The 22884-nt window shown below is 40.5% G+C and overlaps 1 long non-coding RNA gene across 1 annotated transcript; it reads right to left on the bottom strand.

The window, feature by feature from the left end:
* Window positions 1-854: 854 nt before the first annotated feature.
* On the bottom strand, window positions 855-7828 carry LOC125179901 (uncharacterized). The gene is made up of 3 exons (XR_007157943.2): window positions 7616-7828; window positions 6495-6564; window positions 855-1455 (listed from the first exon to the last, which is right to left on the bottom strand). It is a non-coding gene; the product is annotated as an uncharacterized lncRNA (long non-coding RNA).
* Between the last annotated feature and the right edge of the window lie 15056 nt (window positions 7829-22884).

Below are 22884 nucleotides of genomic sequence, written 5' to 3'. Positions count from 1 at the left end.
TCTTATTTCTTTTTCTGCAATGAGTAGATGTGATCTTGGATCTGACTGGTAGGATTTCAGTCACACTAACAAGAAATTGTTGGCTTTACATGTGTTTCCCTTTTGCCCATAACAATGCTTTAAGCATACTATCCTCCACCTTCCATCTTACCCCAAAGCCTGAGCAGAAAAAGGGTTCACTGAGAGATCAGGGACAGGTTGGGATGAATGTCCTCCAAACACATTCACAGCTTTCTCTAGCCACGGGAAGTGTAGCTGGGTGTCCTGCTCCACACACTGGGAAATGCCCTGTTTCAGGAATGGTTATTCCCAATAAGATGAAGGCACGTTATCAGGGATAACACACAATGGAAGTACTGGATCACGAGGTGCAGTTTTTCTTGTACCTCTACAAAAATGCAGAGATCTGCAAGAGGAGCCCAGGAGTTTGGGAGCGTGAAAATATCCCAAGAGTCAAACTGCCTGCCCATCCTTATTGTCCCCTCTGAGAAAATCACTGAGCAGAGAATACAGAGTTTATAATAGATTTTATTCCTGGAGAATGCCATATGGTCTGTCCTTGGCACATTTACCAAAATGATTATAAAATTTGTCTATTCCACAAACCTCTTTAAAAGTCCTGAATGTAATAAGAGGGTTAATAAGTGAGTTTCTCCTCTGCCTGTAGATATTAGTTTTTATGGCTAAAAGTTAAATTTTACAGTTACAGACATTTTATATGCACTGATTTTATTACCTACACTTCTCTGTGTTTATGAATCATCCTCAGGTCCTTTAGCTGCTTGAATCTAGGAATTAAAGTTAAAACGCTGCATGCTACTAATTTATTTATTTGTTTATTTAAAAAGGCAACTTACAAAGCATTAAATCCAAGGCACAGTTAAAAATTCTCATTTTTCGGGAAAGAACATTTAAATGAATTAATACCTGAAGGGACAGGTATCATGAAAGGACTGGTGAAATGGGTAGAGAAATTTAAATGCAACATTAAGAACTAAAAATTGTACAAAATTAAATATTTGAAGAATAACTTGAGAATTAAAAAAATACTGTTTCCTATACATACATACTTTGTAGATACTTTCCTTTAAAAAAGGCAACTTCTTCTCACCAAAAGACAAGTTAAACTTTAATACAAACATCATTTTCCCCTACAACCTCTCTAAAACATTTCTGTAATTTTCAAACAATGCCATGTATTCTGCTACCAAATTGGATCAAGAAGCTTGTGCAGCTTATCCATAATGCTGTTGTCAGAACCATTTCTGGAATATATATTTCATCTTCAGGATCTATGCCTTGAAACACAGTTTATTATTCTGGGCTCATGGCAACGTTCAGTGCTTTGGATTCAAAAGCTGCTGACAGATCATTTTCATTTCTCAGTCTCCGCATTTCTGTGTTTAAATTCAGGAGGGTTCTGGCAAGATGACGACTCTGGGAGTGCACCTCCAGCTAAAGACACAATGAAAAAGATTTTTATTAGAAGAAGACAACCATCAGCCTAAATTACTACATGAGTCTTTTAGGACAGATAGATAAATTTGAGTGGGAACATAAAGGTAATTGCCACAGAACTCATCAGAAAAAAAGGCACTTCTCATACAGTTTTCGAGTGATATAGCCTCCTTATGAGCTACAGGGCAGACAAAACAATCCTTCACTGAAGAGGAAACTACTGGATATGTATTTATTAGCTACTCAAAGAATTTGAAAAGGAAGCAAAAATAATTAGGATCAAAAAGTGAGCAATACACAAGCTGAAATATACCATCAAATGCAAGTGTATGAATTAATCCAGCCTTAATCTTGTAAAGTGTTGATCTCTCTGAACCAAGCCCACCAAATCACTTCAGCACACTTTCTAACTATGAACACGTCCCACAAGACTGTTGGTGTATGCCTTGAGGCAGCTGTGGGAGTGTGGTGTTGAATAAAGACACAGCACCTAGCATCTTGCTGGACTGCACCCTGTACATTCATTTTATATGCCCTGCAGTGTAAGATTTAATGGCATATGCCTTCCAAATACACAGCATTTATAGGCACAGTGAGAGGCATAAACATGCAGATCCAGAAGACTGCTTCTCTACTTACAAAATGGCTATTTTAATTTAAATGTTTGTATGACCACCATTTAGAAAGAGAATTTAAGTTTAAATGATATTGTTTTTGTTAAAATCACCTCCAGCCATCCCTACAAATCCTAAATCCTTTTAAAATGAATTATTCAACCTCTGTGAAACTTTTTTCCCTAAACACGTATTTCTCATATCATTGTCTATTTTCTTTAATGTTTTCTTATTAGCAATAGCTATTATATTTTGCCTATTATGCAAAGCTGTTAAAAGATAATTAAATGTCACCAAAAATGCTGGACATTTCCTAGGGATTATTACACGCCTTTAATTTCCTAGCAAATTCAGGTTGGTTTAGGTGTAGGCAGGGATTCAGTATCCCACTCCTATATAAAGCTTGGCAAGTATTTATCTTCCCATGCGTTCTTTCCCTGTGTGAGACTTTCTCCTATTTCTGTTGCAAAGATGAAAGTTGCTGACTACTGAGAGTCTCAAAGACTTTGGGGATGAGGTAAAAAAGTTAAGAAGCATAACACATGAATAAGTTCCAGCATTCCTAGATGTTTCCTATAAATGCAAAATAAAACCATATTGGTTATAGTCAACGCCGACTTGATTATAGTCAATACCAATTTCCATTTTAACCCTATTAAATGAACAAATGGACCATGATAGGTAATCCTAATAATTCAAGCTGTCTGATGTTTTCACACGAATTTCTTGTTTTCGGTAGCTTACATTTTGCCAAATAAAACCATTTAGACTACATTTTCCTTCTTTACCCTAGATAGTTATGTTTTTGCTTTGATTTTTAGGTTTTCTTACAGCCAGTTCAACTGTTTCTGAGAATTATGGGGGAAAAGGTTATTAGCTTTGCAGGAGCTTGAGCTAATATTTTAGATGCTTTTTTTAGCATAATCCTTCTGTTTACATATAGAAGTGAGGAAATACAACTTTGTACTGCACCCATTTAAAAAATGCACTTTGGGTAAATGACAAGACTCTAAACTTATATGTATTATCCACAAAATGTATGTGTCTGTTTCATCTTATCTATAAAATATACAAGTAATTTGTACACACAGTGGCTTCAGCCTTCCCTACATCCCTAAGTCCCCCCACCCTCCCCAGCTTATCAATATCAAGCATAGCATGCATACTGTCAGGAAGAGTTAAAGCTCTGAGTGGTTTTTCACTGCAGAAATTACCCTTTGTCCAGGGAAAATAAAAGTTAAACTGGAAGTCAACCTTAGCTCTTACTTCTTAGTGAATCTGCACCTTTGATTCTTGGCTGTTCCAGTGCAAAAATGAACTTACCTGAGCCTCCCAACCCTGATACTCCTCCTTCGGTCTTCACCTGCTGGTTTGGGGCCAGCCCACACTACTACTGGGCAGTTTATAATTTCTGCCAATGCAGAATTGCTGAAGAAAACCCTAATATTCCTTTGTTGGAAAGAGTTTCCGTGAACAGCTCAGTAACAGAAATTATTCCACATTGATAAATTGCTAAATTAACATGCCAAATGCACTACATGCCTATCTATAAAAGTCAGGATAAGATTCATTTCAAGAAGCAAGATGTGAACTCACAGTTCATGACTGACATTACTGCCCTATGGTAGCGCACACTGATCTCAGCACCTGCCAGGACTGAAAACCAATGCAGTGACAGAAACTTGAACAATCTAACACAGACTGAGGGTGAAATTCCATGAGATGGCTGAACCTGTCTGACATCTCCTTGTCATCAAGAGAGAGGTCTCTCACTTTCCTGTCCTCCAAGGCTAATACAGTTAAAATACAAAAAGCTTGTTGTTGTCATTATTATTATTTTACGGAATCATAGAATCACAGAGTGGTTTGGATGAGAAGGGACCTTAAAGATCACCCAGTTCCAGCCCCCTGCCATGGGCAGGGTCACCTCCCACCAGACCAGGTTGCCCAAAGCCCCATCCAGCCTGGTCTTGAGCACCTCCAGGGATGGGGCACCCACAGCTTCTCTGGGCAGCCTGTGCCAGGGCCTCACCACCCTCAGAGTACAGAATTTCTTCCTCATGTCTAATCTAAACCTTCCCTCTTTTAGTTTAATGCCATTACCCCTTGTCCTATCACTACACTCCGTGACAGAGTCCCTCCCCAGCTTTCCTGTAGGCCCCCTTTTGGTACTGGCAGGCCGCTGTAAGGTCTCCCCGGAGCCTTCTCTTCTCCAGGATGAACAACCCCACCTGTCTCAACCTTCCTTCATAGGAAAAGTGCTCCAGCCCCTTGATCATCCTTGTGGTCCTCCTCACAGAATCACTATTCTGCCCACTGTTTCAACAAAAGAGCTTTTTTAAAGTGGTACGGAAATCCATACATTTGGGAGAAAACAGACACCAATAAGACATACTGTTCAGTAACAAAGCACCTTCCTGCTCACACAAAAACTCCTAAATTGTGATTAGATTTAGCACATTGTCTTAATTTGAACGGTTATTTCATCCCACTGCATTAAGGTATTCCCTCCCACTTCCCTTATCCCATGCCGTTTATACGACCATAGCTCAGGTTAGGTGCATGGTCTAAGCTTGAGCTAGGCCAGTTCCCAAGATGTTTGGTCTGAATGGTTGAAATCTGTAAAGAAGATCTGTAAATCTGGCTAGCACAGGAGCTCCTTCACCAGTTGCTTCCATTCTAATCCAACCCCTCTTCTGTGCCTAGGCAGTAGCTTTTCACTCTACCTGCCCTCTGCCTAGCTCACAAGTACTAACATAAGCTCATCAATTAGCATAAATGAGTAAGCTGATTGTCAAAATGACTGGATTTAGTGTCGGTGGCTTGCTGTACTCTCTCCATTTTTCTCTCTGTATCTACTAACTAGGGTTGAGATTTCCTTATTAGCTACCTGGAAGTCAAAACATCACCTGACAATTATTTTTGCTAGTAGGAGGCTGTGCATAGACAAAATTTAAATTATAGATTGAACTAACCACACAGTCACTCAGGATGCCATAGCTCAAGAAATCCAGTGACTCCCTTACATTAAATGAAACAGCCTGCATAGACATCATGTGGTTTCAGAGCATACTTCAATGCTGCTCGCTGCAGTGACAGACAGACACCTGAAATATTTTTAAATAAAAAACATGGGTAAGAGAAGCCATATAGCTACATTACAGCAGAGCTCCACGTGGATTAATTTTACTCAAGATTGCTGATGCAAAATGCAGCACTACTGCAGCCAGTTTGCTTCCTGCACCCAGCCCTGTTCCTTTACAGCTTGCCTTGGACACCTTTTGTACCACACCAGAATATGGCTCTAGAAACGTCTGGAAAAAAGCATTTCCAGAGTAGAGTCCCTCCAGTCTCATCTTGCCTCTGCATAATACACGTGATAGATTAAAGAGAAATATTAATGGATTTGAGCCCTGGGTCTTTGGGGACAGGGATGGGGCTGCTTGGTGACTTGGGACGGACCTTACACAACCCTCCTCCCCCTGCTGAAACCAGCCCCAACATTGTCCAGTCCTTCAAAGAGCAAATTGGGATGGTTCACCAATCCAGAACCAAAAATATGTGCTTCTGAACTTTTGGTGGATATTTGTATTTGTTGTTTTTGTTGTATCTGTTTGTTTGCATTAGTTTTGGTTTTGTTTTTTTAAATCGCAGAAAGCTATTGGGATTGCAATGGGTCCTGTCAATCAGCACACCATGCAGCATCTATATTAACCATCCAACCATGTCACATTGAGAGCATGAAACTTTCAAAGAAGACAAGAAAGTATTCAGTAGGTTTTGTTAAACATTTGGTATGTTAAGGGACTGAAAGGTCAGCAAGTGGAAATTGCATTGCATCTTCTTTGCATCTTCCTCGCTTGATGACTAGGTCAAAAATGTTACAAATTCAGACACGAGTACGAATATAACTAGTGACGGGCAGGGATGGGTAAACAGACGATTTGCTATATTGTTCATTTTAGTCTCTATACAGTACACAGTCCCCATGCAATGGATTCAGAGAATATTTTGTGTATTGCTAGAGAATGGAATAACTGCTTTTCAGTCTCTTCTGCATATTTTTGTTCTTTTGGACTATTGTATCTGCAAAGCTAGCATAAAATTCCTGGTAAAATACCTTTTTGATCAGTTCTTGGCCATCTACAGTGCAAAAATGCATGGAGAAATGCTAGTTTGCCCTTCAATTGGCAATATTAGGCAACTGCAAATTAGTTGCATTTCCATCTTATTGACCCATAAGGGATTTTGTCTTATCTTTGAACAATGTAGGGATGTATAGTAGCTCAGTACACCTGGTAAGATTGGCTGGATAATTAGTGCTGAAAAATCCGCAGTTCACATTTCCTTTTTCATGGGGTAGAGGTATGCTTTTGTGGAAAAAGAATTCATCAAAGGGAAGGAGAAAGGCCAAATCCATACCTTCTGTGGAGAGGCTGTGCCTTGCCTCGGCAGAACTGAGTCAGAAGTTTTTAGCAATGAAGCTTCTGTTCTGTTGAGTTTAAGAATAGTTGTCATTTCAGCAAAAATAAATGAAAAAGAATAAAGATTTTTTAATGGTTAGGGCAGGCAACTGGTCATAAGGCATTTCTGGGCTGTTTGCCCAGATCTGTCATTGACTTCTTGATTATTTAACTGTCTTGTGGGTCTGTCTGTTTTACTTTTTAAGGAACAAAAAATGCAATAATCAGAACATTAAGAAAACCAGGAGGTTTGATTCAGTGCAGCATGATCTGCAGGGTCATGTTCCAGGCCGGGTTAGGAGACCTTCAGTGCATGTTGGTCTTTTTCTATATCCATTTTGCTATTTGTCTTTATTATGCACTGGCTACAATTCTGTGGTCCCCAGGGCAGATGCTCTATTTGATTCTGTGTATACCATGCAAGCAAAAGTGCAGGATAGAGGTGTCTGTGCTGGCTGTAAATGATACCTCATTAACCATTCATACAGGCCTAGTCACCAGGCTTCTCTGAGCGACACCGGGGTCTGTGCTGACCTCATGAAGATGCTTCTGAGGGTTGAGATAGCCCCAGGTGTGGACTACACAGCTAGCCCCATGCTGGACTACACAACATGGACTTATGCATTAAGATTGAAGTTACTAGAAAACAGCAAGGGGAAAAGCCAGCACTCCCAAAATTGGTAAGTTCTGGAGACTTGTGGTCTTGTTGAATCTGGTATAACTGATAAACTCCAAACACCGAGAGTCTGCTGCATGTGGCCAAGACCATCAGCATGCATTAGCATTAACACACAGTTTTACAATTCTAACCATAACCAAGAAGGTGGTGGCCGCTATATGCCAACCCAGACCACAGACTGAGGGATTTTATATACACCAGGTGAAGGAAGGGTCTTCCGAACACCTTCCTAGAAACCCGTGGTACATCAGCATGACCCTCCACTTCTGAATAATGGCCAGGGCTGGTTTCCCAGCTGTGTAAAATGAACCACAGGCTCACTGAGGTCACTCAGGACATCTAGGTACTGCTGGAAATACAAACACAATAGAGATAATAACAATAACAGAGCATTAAATTACCATGATCCTTAGATGGATGGTGCTGTTCCACCCCTTTCATTCTACGAGTAAAACAGATATAAGTGGATAGTCATATAAGATTATGGAGTATTCTTGCCCGATGATCAATTTTTGCAGAACGTAACTCATTTTAAATGCGTTTTAATTTCTGGAAACAGAACACCTCAGGAACAGACCTCTGGAAGCAGACCACAGAATATTCTCTCATTAATGGTGTTAATCTACTCGTGAACGGACAATTAAATTTTGGCCTTTCTTTTCTCCAGCCCCGTTGCTAGGAGCTATATACAGTAACAAACTGTTCACATAAATTTTCACATTTTTTGTAGCTAAAACCCCAACAGGAAGGAAAAAAAATCTGCTGACATTGATAAAGAATTTGAAAAAGCTCCTATGGTTTTTGCCATTCCAGACGGCCAGTTTATAGTCTGGGAACATTATCACAGCTTCATTTCCACAACAAAGAAGCCCCATTCTTCTCTTAAAGGTCCGACTGTTCATCCTGTACTTGGTGTTTTGCATCAGAAATGCACTTACGCTGTCAGCCTTTCTATTAGCACTCACTTATCTCGGGTGCCAAAGAAAAGTCTAAGCTAAGGACAAGTGTCTAACAGGTTACTATAGTTTCCTTTGTGCTCTGAAAATTTGCAGACTTCAGGCGTTTAAAACTGTAATTAACATTTGTGCGTATTATAAATTTAAAAATTGGGTGAACTTTTCACACTTGCATGTTAACAATTTCCATTGTCTGCTCTCCAGTAAATTTCAATCACTATTTTTTTTTTTACTGTAAGTGTTTTTGCTAGGCTGTAATCCTGCTGGGTTGTACTAGGCACAGAACAGGAAACAGCCATTTAAAGTTCCAGTGTAAATCCACCAAAATAGAAGGTATTTTCCCAGCAAAGGTGAGAGAAAAGTATTTCATTTATTGCAGGGGTGGGAGGCCTTTTGCTAATATTGCACTACTGAGTTCTGTTTTTCTTTCAGTGATTTCAACAGTGATTGAATATAGTAATTTAGCCAAAAGTCCACTTACGATATGCCATCTTCCTGTGTATATCACGGTCTCGTATGCATATTCAATAAGATTCTGGAAACATCTAAAGGTAGGGAAAAATTGCTGCAATCAAGGGTGGACAAAAGACGCAACTAGAGATCTCACATACTGGTGTTCTTCCACTTTAGTTCCCCTATTAAATTCCAGAGCAGATTAATCGTTATTGGAAATTATTATCTGTTGGTTACTTGATGTCCTGCAAGAAGTGAGTCTGATGTCATCTGTGTCATCTGGTTTAATGTGTACTTGTGTCTAGTCCACAAAACTTATCACCACAAATGAGTCTGGTTGGCCAATATCAACAAATCCAGGAACTGTTGCATTATCCTCTGGTGGCAGTATTTGCAATTCAAGAGGGGTAAAACAATACCAGGTAGTCTGCAAGGCGCATATTCTGGGGTAATAACCTGAACTTCATGCTCTGAGGCTGCCAGCAGGATGCTTACCAAAGGTGCTCGTTCACAGCCCTTAAAAATGCAGCAGAGACTTAGTCTGCAGGAGGATATTGCACCAACCTGAGCAATTAGAATTAAAAAGTGACAGAATTAAGTCAGTACCACGGAATTTTGTTGACGTGTCTCTCTAAAGATTGGTGCCCAAAAGAAACAAAATGCTGCAACAAAGAATTTGAGAGTAAACACCTCAGCATTTTAATAACTGCAAAAGCCATTTTTGTTTGAGTGCCATGAACATTATTGCTGTAAGATAAAATGAAGGACAGTCTTATAAAACAGTACATAAAAAGACAAAGACAACACTTGCCACACTGCTTATTTCAGGGCTAAAATGCTGGCTATGTGTTCCCGTTGCACTATTTTAATGTTCCCAGCTGGCTTCTGCAGGGGAGTGCTTACTTTTTCTCATAACAGAATGAGACTGTTCCTTCACCTAACTTGATCCATATAGGAAACAGAGAAAAGCTCTGCCCCTTTTACCTTTTTGCTCTCCATCTCATTGGGCTCGTGAGACAAAAGGGTACTACCAATCACAGATTACTAGCACTGATATGAAATTTCTGGAGAACAATGTCAATAAATCAGTATTGAATGAAAGGGACGTAAGTTCAGTTCAGAAGTCTCACCCCACTGTGTATATCTGTAGTTTCTCCAGTATGCATGTACTGGTGTTAGGCCTGAGCATCACAACAGCAATAAAGTCATCAATCAGATTATTAATGTTAGAAATAGGATAAAAAAAACCAGAACCAATAATATTTCCTCCTACCAAAATAGCAAGAAGCCTGGAGAGAAAAGAATATGAAGTGAGGACCCTGGGATGAAAAAAATAGGGGGCTGGAGGTAAATTCAAAGAGGTTCTCAGAGGGGCAGGTTACCCAAGGTGTTCAAAAGTATTATGTAGTAAGACTCAGGAAGCGGGTGAAACGAGTAAGATTGGAGGGAGACATGGTTAAAAAACAGAGCATGAAGATGAGCTTAGCTAATTTGTTTTAGAAAATAGCAAAAGGATGCTTGGAAATGAGGACAAAGGTGGACAAGTATCGAAGCAATGAAGATAAATTGCCATGGATAGACTTGCTAATGTCATACGGAATAAAATTATTTGATTTAATAAGTGTGTAGATGGAGAAGCAAGGGGAGGATGAGAAATCAGAGTTGACCTTAAGGCTGCAAGACAAGGAGAACAGTACAATTCTGAATAAACAAAAATGGGAGAAAAGACTATACCAGGGACAGCTAAGAAAGTCCCATCTGAAGAGTTTGAAATAGCAAGGTAGCATCAAAAAAGGTATTTCAGTGGAAAAAAATCACAATAGGAGGAATAATGTTGTAAGAAACAGAAACTGTTTGGGAGGATGAGTTAGTCAAAATAGATACTATAAAGAGGAAAGGAGGAGGACTGAGGATGAAAACCTGAAGGGTGCCAACAGATAGCGGAGAGGCAGTGGGAGGATCTGCCAGAAGAGGTGCTGAAGAAAGCAGTGTTTGATGTAAAAGTAGAAAGCCAGGAATGCAAGCTCACCAAATGATAAGGTGGAGCAGAAGATGTGAAGTGCCAGTGGTCCTGAAGGCAGCACGTAGGGGGATCTGAATTGAAAGAAGCCCTCTGGCTTGTCTAGGAAAGAACGTTAGTGAAGGGGGCCTCATGGATACCAACAATAGATAATAGAAAAATAAATGCTAGCAGGGAACAAGTGTTCAAATGTTTATCTGGGTGTTGGAAAAGCTCAGGGAGGAATGTACAACCATGTTTTCAGGCCGACCGAAAGAATCCAGATAACTGAGGTGGAGCAGCAGAGAAACAGCTGAGGAATAAGAGAAACAAGGGGCAGCAGGACTGTGGGAGCAGTGAGTACAGAGAGAGGACACCAAAGAAATCTTACCTCCAAGGCACAGAAACCAATGAGAGATTGGATTTAACTGGGAGGCGCAAAAAGGAGGTATAAAAATCATAATAACTTTAATTGTCTTTAAGGCAATTTTGCTATTTAATAATAGCAAACGACTGCACACATTGAAACTGTCCCCTGCAACTGCAAGATCCAGAAGTCTCGATAGATGCAGTGCTATATATTAAACTGATGCTAAACTTGACCTTGTTTCCCGAAGGAGAGACAGGAGATTAACTTATATGGAAGCTTTCCAGCCACTAAAAGTGCAATAGAAGTAGGCAAAATATCATAAAATCTGTCTCGGTTATGGGGCTATCTAGCCATTAGCATTGAAGTGAATATATTTTGGAGAATCATTAGACTTGATTAATAGATTTACAGTCCCTGTAAACTACAGAATAAAACTCTATGGGGACCCCTATTTTCAGTCTTTCTTCTGAGGAGACTATGATCACTACTGAGGCCACATTAGCCTTGAGGCTGAAGTATCAAGGTAGGATGCTTTTGATTTCTTTCAGTCATTAAAAGATCAACTTAACCTGGCATGATCCAGGAGGAGAACTTGCACCTAGATGATTAGTTTAGGAAGTCAGCAGCTCGTGAAGAAAACACTGATCTTTCATAGTTTTCCAGTCATTAAATAATCATGGTAAAAGAGGCCAACAGTTTCCAAGCTACTTGTGGCTTACCAAAGAGTTTATGTTGCTCAGAAGGGCTGGTAGGAGACAGGCTCTATTTGCACCGTGGCACCAAGTGTTTATGCCCTGGTTCCAGGGCGAGGGGTGACAATGATGCAGTATGCTGAGCTGGTACTCTGGGGCTACACTAGTACTGTCATGAAGGCCACGTTCCCTTATAAATTCAATAAACTTGCCTCAGATATCAAAATATCTGCCACTGGTGCCAACACTGTAAGCAGCTGCTGTATGTCACATCCTCATGGGATGCATGGATGCACAGTAGTGCTAACAATTTTGCATTAGGTGAATATAGAAGAAATTGTTGACCTATAGCAAATCATTGACAAAGCTTGTCGGAGTGGTTCCTGTCTTAACCTGAAATATAAAAGTGACTTTATGTATCCAACATTGAAAATGCTTGGGCACTCTCCCCATAACCACCACCAACAAAAAAAAAATCCTTATATATGACATCCAGTTTCCTGCAGCTGAACAAGGTAAAAAATATGTAAAAAGAGCTTTCTAAATATATTGTTCTCTTCCTTGTGTAGAAAAGTATCAAATAATAAATGATAATGAGAATAAAATGGCCACCCACCTTAGCATAATGAAGCTCATTTAGTAGGGCAATGACTTACTTTGTTTACAGAACAACTTGCAGGTTGATCTTCTTAAAGATACTAAACAAGTAACACGTTTTCAAAAGGAGTTTCACTATTCAAATTACTCAAACCAAAAGACAGAATTTTAACCAATTTAAAAAATACTTTTTTCCTGTTTGTTTTTCAACACAAAATCAGCCACACAGTAGTCAGCTTTCTATAAAAAAATGTCATGGTAGGAGGATGCTTTCAGATTTTTTCTCGAAGATTATACATTCTTTATGGCTTAAATACAGAGACAGCCTAGCCTCTTTAGGAAGCTGGGTGGATAAAAATTTTAGAGAATCTATGGAAATCTATACATAGATGGATCTGATGACTAATAATGTGATTTCCTCACAACTCAGATCCACTTTTATCTTATAAAAGGCAAGAACTTTGCTGAAACTTCAGGCCAGAAAAGGACAGAGAATCCTTTTCCAGAAAATGTTTGTTTTATTTCATTTATACTGGTCTGTCCTAGGGAGAAATACAGAGATGTAATTTCCCTACTTTTGTCTTTTGTGTAGATGTTGACAGAAATTCTAACTTGCTTATGAGATCCGCACTCTGAGAAGAGTGAAGTATAAGAGGATGCTAAAATCTGACTGATGAGTTTTGGCACAAAATACATGAAAAGCAAAAGCATGTACCTCTGTGAAAGATGAAAAGACATGGCATCCTTAGATGCATCAGAAATTTAAAGAAAAGACCATGCATTGAATACAGCAACTCAAGCAACTTCACTTTTTCCCATGACTCAGAAACCAGTCATGTGAGCTGGAAAATATCCCAGGCACCAGAAATCCAGGACATACCCACACTGATGTTAATGACTGGAATGCATTAATAATGGTTGGGTGTTTGGCAGAAAATCAGTTCTGATCCAATTACAAGTCCTTCTGAATTAATTCTTGCATGGCAAATGCAGCACGTTTGGCCAAGTCAACAGTGTGTGGTGGTGGTTCTTCAGCTGCTCAGAACCAAAAGGCTGAAACATTTCCTTACTCAAAATATTACCAGGACACCTGTGCTGAAGGTACACGGTACTTGCATTTTTGACACTTTCATTGCATTTGTTCTATGAATCATCATGGTTTTCCATTCTTCAACTTCCTTATTCTGACACCTTTATCTAGCAGTGAAATGACAAAACTATGTACACGATCACTTTATAAATGAGGAGAAATAAACCCAGATCAAACAAATGGAATTCAGGGCTTTGGGATTTCCATTTCATTTATTTTAAAAGTGCTAGATTTCCGTTTATGTCTAAGTGCATACTTTCAAAAAATCTACTAGGATATGCTTATTCTTAACAACATAACTTTGTGGGGTGTACAAATACAATTCTCTGCCTTTGGGCCCCAGAAATCTACTGATAGGAGAGGGAAAAGGGAAAAGGGGGGAAAAAAAGGGTAAAGGGAAAGAGGGGAGGAGCTCCCAGCCCTGCAACCCCTCCACTTCCACCACTGCTGTGCAGGTAGCCCAGAAGCCCAGAGCCAGAGGCACTACAACACCCGTAACAGCCCTGGGGACAGGAGGAAGGATAGGCAGAGCAGTGTAAAGCTGGGCAAAAGAGCAGGAGTGTGGGTATTGTACAGGTATCGTCATCATATGATTTTGATGCCTTTGATTATTGGATAAATTTAGAATCACTTGTCCTGCAGTGCATCGTTTTGTTGCCCGTCACCACTGTAAAGCCTGTGTCAGCTTAGATATGCTAACAGAGGCCTCTAGCGGGAGGACAGCAAATGCCAAAAAATTGCTTTCTTCCAGTATAGCTAAAATGACATGGCACAAAGCCGTCTCCATCAGTTGTGCCTACAGTGACAGTTCAGTGTATGAGCGGTGTGGCTTTTCTTTGCCGCATCCCTAGCTGACACTTGATACCACATATGGAAAACCTGTGCAGTAGCCAAGCTTGAGACCCTGAGGTTCGTGAGTCTGAGGTTCGTCACAGAGGATGGATGCACTTGGCAGTGCAGAGCTACAACCAAGGTCATTCATTCACAGAACCACAGAATGGCTGAGGTTGGAAGGGACCTCTGGATGCCATCTGGCCCAACCCCTGCTCAAGCAGGGCCACCCACATCCAGGTGGCTTTTAAATATCTCCAAGGAGGAAGAGATTTATTCCTGAGATGAGAGAGGAGAGAACTAGATGTGTGCAATGTGTGCGCCATGGATGCGTGCCCGGGATACTACGACAGGAGATGGGTGAGGTTTGCTGAGCTTTCAGCAGCAGGGCAGGGCAGGATGTGAAGATACTGGGTGGATAAAAACAGTCTCACTGGGATGCTCTACAGCTAACCACTGACAAAATAAATTTTTAAAATATCCTTGTCCTAGTGTGTAAGTATTTGAAGCATAAGCTCTGACATTAATCTCTAACATTATCATAATCTTCAGCATTAAATAGTTGCTGTTTTATTTCAGCTCTACAGGGATTCCTCAGAACTCCTTTCATCATAAATGTCCTGGCACTAGGCAGGCACACAGAGCATATATTGGGCCTGCTTCTTTACTCCACTGTATCAGTTATTCCTGTGCAAAACTGACAGAAGAGAGAAACAAGCCTCCAACCTCTGTATCTGAATTGCCAGGCCTTAGTTTTAGTACAGAAGAAAATAAATCGCTGTATCTTTTACTTAATTCTTATCTCCAGAGGCAAAGCCATTTTGGACAGGTGCCCCAGGGAGCAGAAAAGGCAGTGTATTTTCAGCTTTTGTGATATTTGTTGCTTCTTGGATCAGAAGATTACACAGTAATCTCAACAATAAGATGAACTCCAAACAATAATATTCCTCTGATGATGTAGCTGTCCAAGATCCAGGGAAGAAAAACCTCCTCAGTGAAGACTTTGAAAAGAAATAGAAGGTGATAGAGGGGTTAATTTGGATGTAATTTTATTATTAAAAGGATATGCAGGCATAGCCTTGGACAGGCATAGCCTTGGACATGAACTTGTTTAAGTAATGGTCTTTCCCAAGGCTAAGCCCAGTGAAAAACAAGTAGATACTTAGTGAAAAACATTATTTCTCTTCATTCTTGTTCATACTGCAAGATAATAGCCTATTTTATACACACACAACTATAAGGGCCACTCTCTCCCTCTGAACAAACATATGCTGATACTTGAATGGTTGTGGTTAAACTGATGAGAGAGCTGGAAGTACAAACTGTTGGCATAAAGAGGGTTTCCGAGCTGGGTATGTGTTTCTCACAGCTGTTATGTTTTCCATAGAAGGCATGAAATTTACCCTTTGAAAATACACTTCCTTTTAGAAATTGTTGTTGGCTTTGAGAAAAAATAACATGTTTAAAGCTTTCTTTGTGCATGGTAAGGAAACGCAAACAGGATACAAACACATTTAAAAAATTCTCTGCAGGTCACCTTTAAAAGCCTGCAATTTTCTGTAGGAGGACTCTGCTGCATTTTCTTCTATTAGATCCCCCTGTCTCATGTCTTCTCAGCACTCTGTCATCTGCTAAATGTGAGAAGGTATCTCAGCAATATAACATCACATGGGGGGCAACATTTTTCCACAAAGTGACACACTATCACAGTACAATTTTAGGAATTGCCTGAGCTGGAGTCAGATATTACTTTAGTTTTGACAATCATAGAATCACAGTATGGTTTGGGTTGGAAGGAACCTTAAAAGATCACCCAGTTCCAGCCCCCTGCCATGGGCAGGGACACCTCCCACCAGACCAGGCTGCCCAAAGCCCCATCCAGCCTGGCCTTGAGCACCTCCAGGGATGGGGCACCCACAGCTTCTCTGGGCAACCTGTGCCAGTACCACTCAGGTGGTGACCTTCTGAGTGAATTTCTTCCTAACATCTAATCTAAATCTCCTTTCTTTTAGTTTAAAATCATTATTCCTTGTCCTACCCCTACAACACCTGACAAGGAGTCCCTCCCCAGCTTTCCTGCAGGCCCCCTTTAGGTACTGGAAGTCCATTATAATGAGACAGGGAACAAGATAAAGGATGTTGATTCTCTAGGTCTTGGCTAGCACAATTGTATGTTAACGACCCAAAGATAAGGGAATAAAAGACTATATGCATAGATAATGGAATCAGCAAGAACTGGCTTGACTGCTGAAGTCTGCCAAAGACAGGAAAGGTCAGAAGTTTAGCAGCGAGGAAGACTTCTGGCCTTCATCAAAAGACCACGAGAGTATGGGTGAGGACCACCCAAGGACTCCAGTACTCATGTGAATAGGGGTGGGAACCTATGTTAATGATTCTTTGGAGATCTGATGAATATGAAAGAGACTTACGGGAAATGAAATGACTATGTATTTATCCCACTAATATAAGCACACTGCCAGTAACCCTTGGTGTGCAAGCTAGGTGGAGTTATCCCCCTTGCGCCCAGCATGTGTGCACTGCGCCCAATAAACATACCTGCTTTATAACCATCCCGAGGTTATAGTCTGATTTCCACAAATCGTAGGGTCTCCCTGGAGCCTTCTTTTCTCCAGGTTGAACAACCTGTCTTCAGCCTCCCTCGGCTTGTCTTCGTAGGAGAGGTGCTCCAGCCCTTTGATCATCTTTGTGGCCCTCCTCCGGACTTGCTCCAACAGGTCCATGTCCTTCTTGTGAAGGGGGCCCCAGAGCTGAATGCAGGCCTCCAGGTGGGGTCTCAAGAGAGATCTGCCCTTAGCGAAGCCTTGTTAGCCATCACCAATCACCTTCTTATTTTCCTTATTTTCCATGATGATCTTAAGTGGTGTGTTACACTGTCTTAGGAGGACAAGGGGAAAAAAAAAAAAGAAAAAGAAAAAACTTAAGATGCTTAAGACCTAAAAATGCCACAGGGAACAGACTGTAGAGATATATATTTGCATACAGGTGTGCTTTAAAAATATGTTGGTAAATAGCTACAAAAATATACCAAAGTATGACAGTTCCTTTTTGTACTTAAATGTCTTCTCTGGTAGAAATTCAAAGCAAGATCTAGCTGCAGAAAACAAAATGGCTGATAGGAGATTTCTTTCTTGCTTTTCTGCATAGGACAATCTTCCTCAGCTCCAACATTTTGGCTGTCTTGTCATGCAGATCTCTTCCTAAAATGCAAGTCTGCAGCCAGAGCTATCAACGGTAATGTCTCAGTAAACATTCCAAAGGGACTTTTACCTGTTCATCAAGGGTGCTTTTACCTTTACATTTGTCATCTAAATGTTGGCTATCTAGTTTAAACCAGTTGTCCAGGGCACCTCTCCAATCAGTGGAGGGAGTCAAGCATCTTCAAAGGGCAAAGATACACATCTTAAGATGTGTGCTTAGCACAAATAACATGAACTGCTGTGTAGATGTGCCCTGTCAGCCCTCTAAAGGCGAAGACAGCTTGCTTAGACGATCTCAGCTCTCACATGACTGCAGTTCAGTGAGGTAAAGCCCACAAACGCATTGTGGCACTGGGGCTTCCTGCAAAATGTAACGCCCAGAGTCACTCCTTTGTCTGCAAAGTACCTACAGGGAAGAGTCACTTGCCTGGGGGACCTTCTGCGGGGACTGTGGCGGGCGCCTCCAGGGAGTGAGCCATACCCCAGGGCTGGGATGGGACAAAGGCTGTCCAGACCACCTACAATCTGCTGAGACACTACAGCTGGAGCCAAGAGTGAGCCTGTTCCATTCCAGGCAACCTGGACAAGCAGTTAGCATTATATGGGATGCACCCTAGCTTAAACCCCCATGAACTGTGCATTTCGTGTGCTGTACGGCGCTAACTGCAATGCCATCATTGCTGCAAGATAAACAATACCTGATAACAACCTCACACGGCAACTCCATAATTGTCTGAAATAGTAGCTCCTGGAGAGTTTTAGTAGAAGAGCAAACCAGATGTTGGCTTTATGGGTATGGTAAACTGTTTTTAAAAATCATAGTACAATAGGATTTCAGCTGTTAGCACAGACCCTGTTAAGTCATCCACATATGTCCATGGAGAGAATTTGTCCTTAATGACTACACTTCTGCTTATTTTTAAGTGACAGCTTAAAAACATTAGATTAGAATGAAGAGCCAACTGCTCTCTTACTATGTTTATTAATTTCAGAACAGAGACGTTTTAGTGCTTTTTATTTATTTATTTGTTTGTTTGTTTTCAGAAGCCTGTGCACCATATTGCCCAAGATTTCCGTTGGCAGTACTGCATGGAAGTAAGCACGGAGCAGTTTGTGTGTCAAACAAAAGCAGCTGGAGTGTTTCTGGTCCAAAGCTTGTCCTGGAAAGCATCAAAGTATCCAAGCCGAGTATCTGACCAGCAAACCAAGGGTTTGATTAACCCTGTAACTTTAAGTTGTTTTTCCTGCCCACCGTACAACCTCTGCTCACCTGTAACGCCACTCTCGGGAGTAAGCAGGCTCAGCTGAATGAAGAAATACCCTTCCTTCACCAGTCTCCTCTAGTCCAAGTCCTAGGACTAGTTCAAGCCCTGCTCTGAAGTGCAGCTCCTTGGTTATTTCTGCTATTTCTAATTTAGCTGCTGGCATCTCAGTCCTGTTAGATCATGGCACAGAAAGGTCAATCGATACTGTTGCTAAACTTGACTGGCCTCCACTGCCCAAGGACCCAAGGCCAGATTAGCTCAGTACCTCAGCTTCACTCTGTACAAATCTCCTAAATCAAAATCAGATCCCCTCCTTCCCCTTCTCCCCCTCCTTCCCCTTCCCCCTCTCCTTCACCCAAGTCTGCATCTCCTTACCAGGCTGTCCACAAAGTCATGCAGGAGGTGCTCACTGCACGGCACCTCCTGTTCATTCATTCCCTTCCATCCCTAAGGTAAAAACAGGATTCTACTAAAACCTAAGGAAATACGCATAGGCATAAAGAGAAATTATGACTAAGAAGCAATGTAATTCATATAAATGAATCATACCGAAATCTAGTTTTCTCTCAGACAGAACAGAGATTTCTATGCTTCTAAATAATATTCTTACAAAGTTTACATGCCATTGGATATAGATTGACTTCTAGGCTCTCCTCTGGGTCACTGTGGACATTTTCCAGTCACCAGTGATTTTCACATGCTTGCCTACACTGATTTTTTTCAGTGCTAAGGTAACAATACGAAGGTAAACTTATTTTGAAGGAACATTAAAACCACACTTATAACAGCATGTGATGTTCAACTGTGGGGAGGTGAAGATCTTATATACGTGAAGTTTACTGGAAATCTCAGAGCTAAGCGTTTTCTGCCTATTAGTTATGACAGCTCTGGGAATATTTAGATTTTGAATCAGAACTTAGGCGGGTTCAGTGACATGAATTTTATCCTGAAAGGAATATTATCGTGCTACTGGCAAAGAGCACTGGCTGGTTTCTACACAAGAAAAACTTCATTTTAATAAAAAGTATACAATAATGTGCTGACTAGGCAAACTTCTCTGTTGTGCTGAAAGATTGTATAAGATTTATGCAAAACCTTATTTTGAGGATGCATAAAGACCTCAGAATAGGATGTGAGGGGGTGCGTATACATATATGGCTTTCATCCTTAAAACACTATTCTGATAAAGGCAAGAAAAAACTGGGACTGTTGTGCCCCCGTTAGACTGTTAAATGTTCGCACTAATACATATAGTTACCAACTGAAAAAAACATCTCTTGTTGTTGAGATTGTTATATATTGGAGTTAGAGATAAGGAGGAATTGTCAGAATGAAACTAGAACGTATAGGTAGGTAGGTAATTATAAACTAGTATGGCTTCCACATTTTAACCAAAGGCAATTCACCTATTTCTTGGAATAGAGGGAGCCACAGTATGGTAAAAATAGTTATTTACTCCATGTTAAGCAGTTTAGGTGAATTAGGAGCTTTAGTTTCCATTGGCTTGAAGCAGAACTAACAGCCTGGCACAGCACAAGCATGGTCCTACTGATCTGTCTTTGGCTTTCTCTGTGAAATGCTGCCCACAGCAGAACAAGCTGTTAGCCTGAATTTGAAAGGAAATGAGGCTTATTCAATTAAGGTATCTGTCAATCCTTTCTTAATAACTTTTGAACCAGATGGCCAGTTTAAAAAAAAAAAAAAAAAGAAAGAAAAGAAAAGTCGAGGGGACAGAAGTCTCAGCAGTCTGAAATTCCCAAAAGCTTTCAGAAAAGAAGCAAATATGAAAAGAAGGGAGCAGTAAATATTGTGTACCCATAGGAGAGGGCAAGTACCCATTTCATTTGGCCTGCCAGGCAGCCCGGCAGCAGAGGCACGCTCAGCCAGTTAGCATCCCAGCAGCTCAGGGCCAGCCAGAGTGCATTCCTTCTCTTGCCTTGCCCACGGGAGGAAGCTGAGGACAAAAAAGGCTTAAGGGACATGAGGGGGACTATTTCCAGGAAATATGAAATGATAGGGACTGTGAGAGAGGCCAGTGCTCTTGCAGGTGAGGGTGGAGGGAATATGTAGTAATACAAACACAATTTGATAGGAAATGACATTAATTAGTTCTGCTGCTAGTGTGGCTTCCTGCTTATTAAACATAATTATCCCAGTATCACGCATAAGACTTTCCACTGAACTGACATTTGGCAAGAAGTTCACAAAAGATTGGGATATGTAAATACATATACGCATGCATACACACACGTATGCATTTAGCTCTGATTAACCCTACTTTATCTGAACCTTAGGTATATAAAAATATTTCTGGTGGCAATAAGAACGGTACTTTAAGCAAAGGGAAGAATAAAAATAAGAAGTAAAAATTATATTTTTCTTCTCTCTTTTTCTTTCCTAAGTGTCAGAAGAAACTTTGGCTTGCAGTATTTAGATTTGAAATACTACTTGTAGCTTTCTCTATATATTGCTGTGCCCATAAAAGGCTTCCAGCAAATTTAAGCTGATTCTAAAATACCTACAATATTATCAGAGACAAGAATTCCTTTATCTTTTGCATCACCTCAATGGAAGGTGAGCCTGAAAAATGTTCAGTAATGTAACGGATGAGTTTGCAGACCTACAAAGAAGGGAAAGCAGTACAGCAATGCCAATTTATTTTACTGCATCCTTTATCATTGAGCATACATACCTGAATTGCTCCTACTGCTTTCACATTGGTGCTATTTCTATTAGACAAAGCAAAGTATATTCTATATCAAAATGTCTTACTGTTTTATCACAGAATAAAACACTGACCAGTAATAGATGTCAACAGAAGATGCTGGAAGCCCAAGCAGTAAGCAATTATGGGATAAACCATTTGGAGACAAGATAATCTACATATAGGAGAAAATTTCCCCTCATTTTCATAACACAGTTTTTGTACTTTGTACAATGACCTGTAGGGTTTGTATCACTGGAGAATATTCTGTCTGAGTGTGGGAACATTATCTATATAAGTATCAAGTTTCTAATGTACCGTACTTAGCCCTTGACCTGAACCTGTTCGTGAGTGCCGTGGGTCCTGTACAACCTGCTCTAGGTGACCCTGCTTGAGCAGGCTGGACTAGATGATCTCCAGAGGTCCCTTCCTACCTTAACCATTCTGTGATTCTGTGGGGCAGTCTTGCATTAGATGCTACCTGTTTTCTTTTACTAATTTTATCAATATTGCCTTCTAATTGTATCGTGGTTTCCACTGCAATCTTTCGCTAGTGGCCACACCTCGCAGCCTGTTAATAACTAGGGGCAGGCTATGATCCCAACGCCTCATTATTCTTACCTATTTTTTGACCTTCCCCAAGGTGAAAAGGCCTAGTCACCTAACTTAGACTAAACATATGACTTCTGTACAACTTAAACAAGATAAATTCCACTGGAAAGTTCAAATCCCAATGGTGTAAATAAGGCCGTTTCCATTGATCTTTCTGGGCAGTGGCTAGAGGCATTAAATACTTTAGTGTTTCCTGGCACCCCGGGTCTCTGGTAGGCTAATGGTTTGTATTTTCCTCTTTTATCACTCGCCTTACAGTATGCCTTGCCTAACTCCCACTCCAACCCAGCCCCTCCTTTCTTTTGATCTCAGTTTGATTGCTTTGCTCCTTCGCTGACTGGGTTCTCACAGCTTATGGGGAGCTGTGATTGAGCAAGCAGTACAGCAGTAGGCACATCACACTGTAATTTAGGAACAAATGTAATCATCCCCACCACAGTATGAAAGTTTAGAAAAGGTCTAAGACAAATTACCATAGCATTATTATTTTTTGTACTGAAAAGATAACAACATAGCCTAAATGCATTTTAGCTATATATATTTGAAATAGAAATGCTCTTCTTGAATAGAGTTTATCTGTAAACGTTTAGGAAATAAAATCATAGGTTTTAGGAACGTAGAACAGGAAACAATCTGCCAGTCCTGTTTTAACATCCCCTTCCCAAAGGACCTGAGCTTTATATTAAAAACAGAGAGTAAAATAAACATAAATAGGTTTCATAAATATGTTTCCTGTTCTCCTGTACTTCCACCTTCCAGTACTGCAGTTCAGGCCCGTGTCTCTAGGAATAGAAAACTGAGAAGATGATGCTTATACCAATAAAATAATAATAATAAAGAAGTAGCACCAGGGCATGAGGGCATGGTCTTGTGCACAAGTACA

The sequence above is a fragment of the Anser cygnoides genome, chromosome 2 (assembly GCF_040182565.1).
Source record: "Anser cygnoides isolate HZ-2024a breed goose chromosome 2, Taihu_goose_T2T_genome, whole genome shotgun sequence".
Classification (NCBI taxonomy): Eukaryota; Metazoa; Chordata; class Aves; order Anseriformes; family Anatidae; genus Anser; species Anser cygnoides.
Note: the sequence above shows the minus strand (reverse complement) of the source record. Positions and strands in the feature narration are given on the sequence as shown.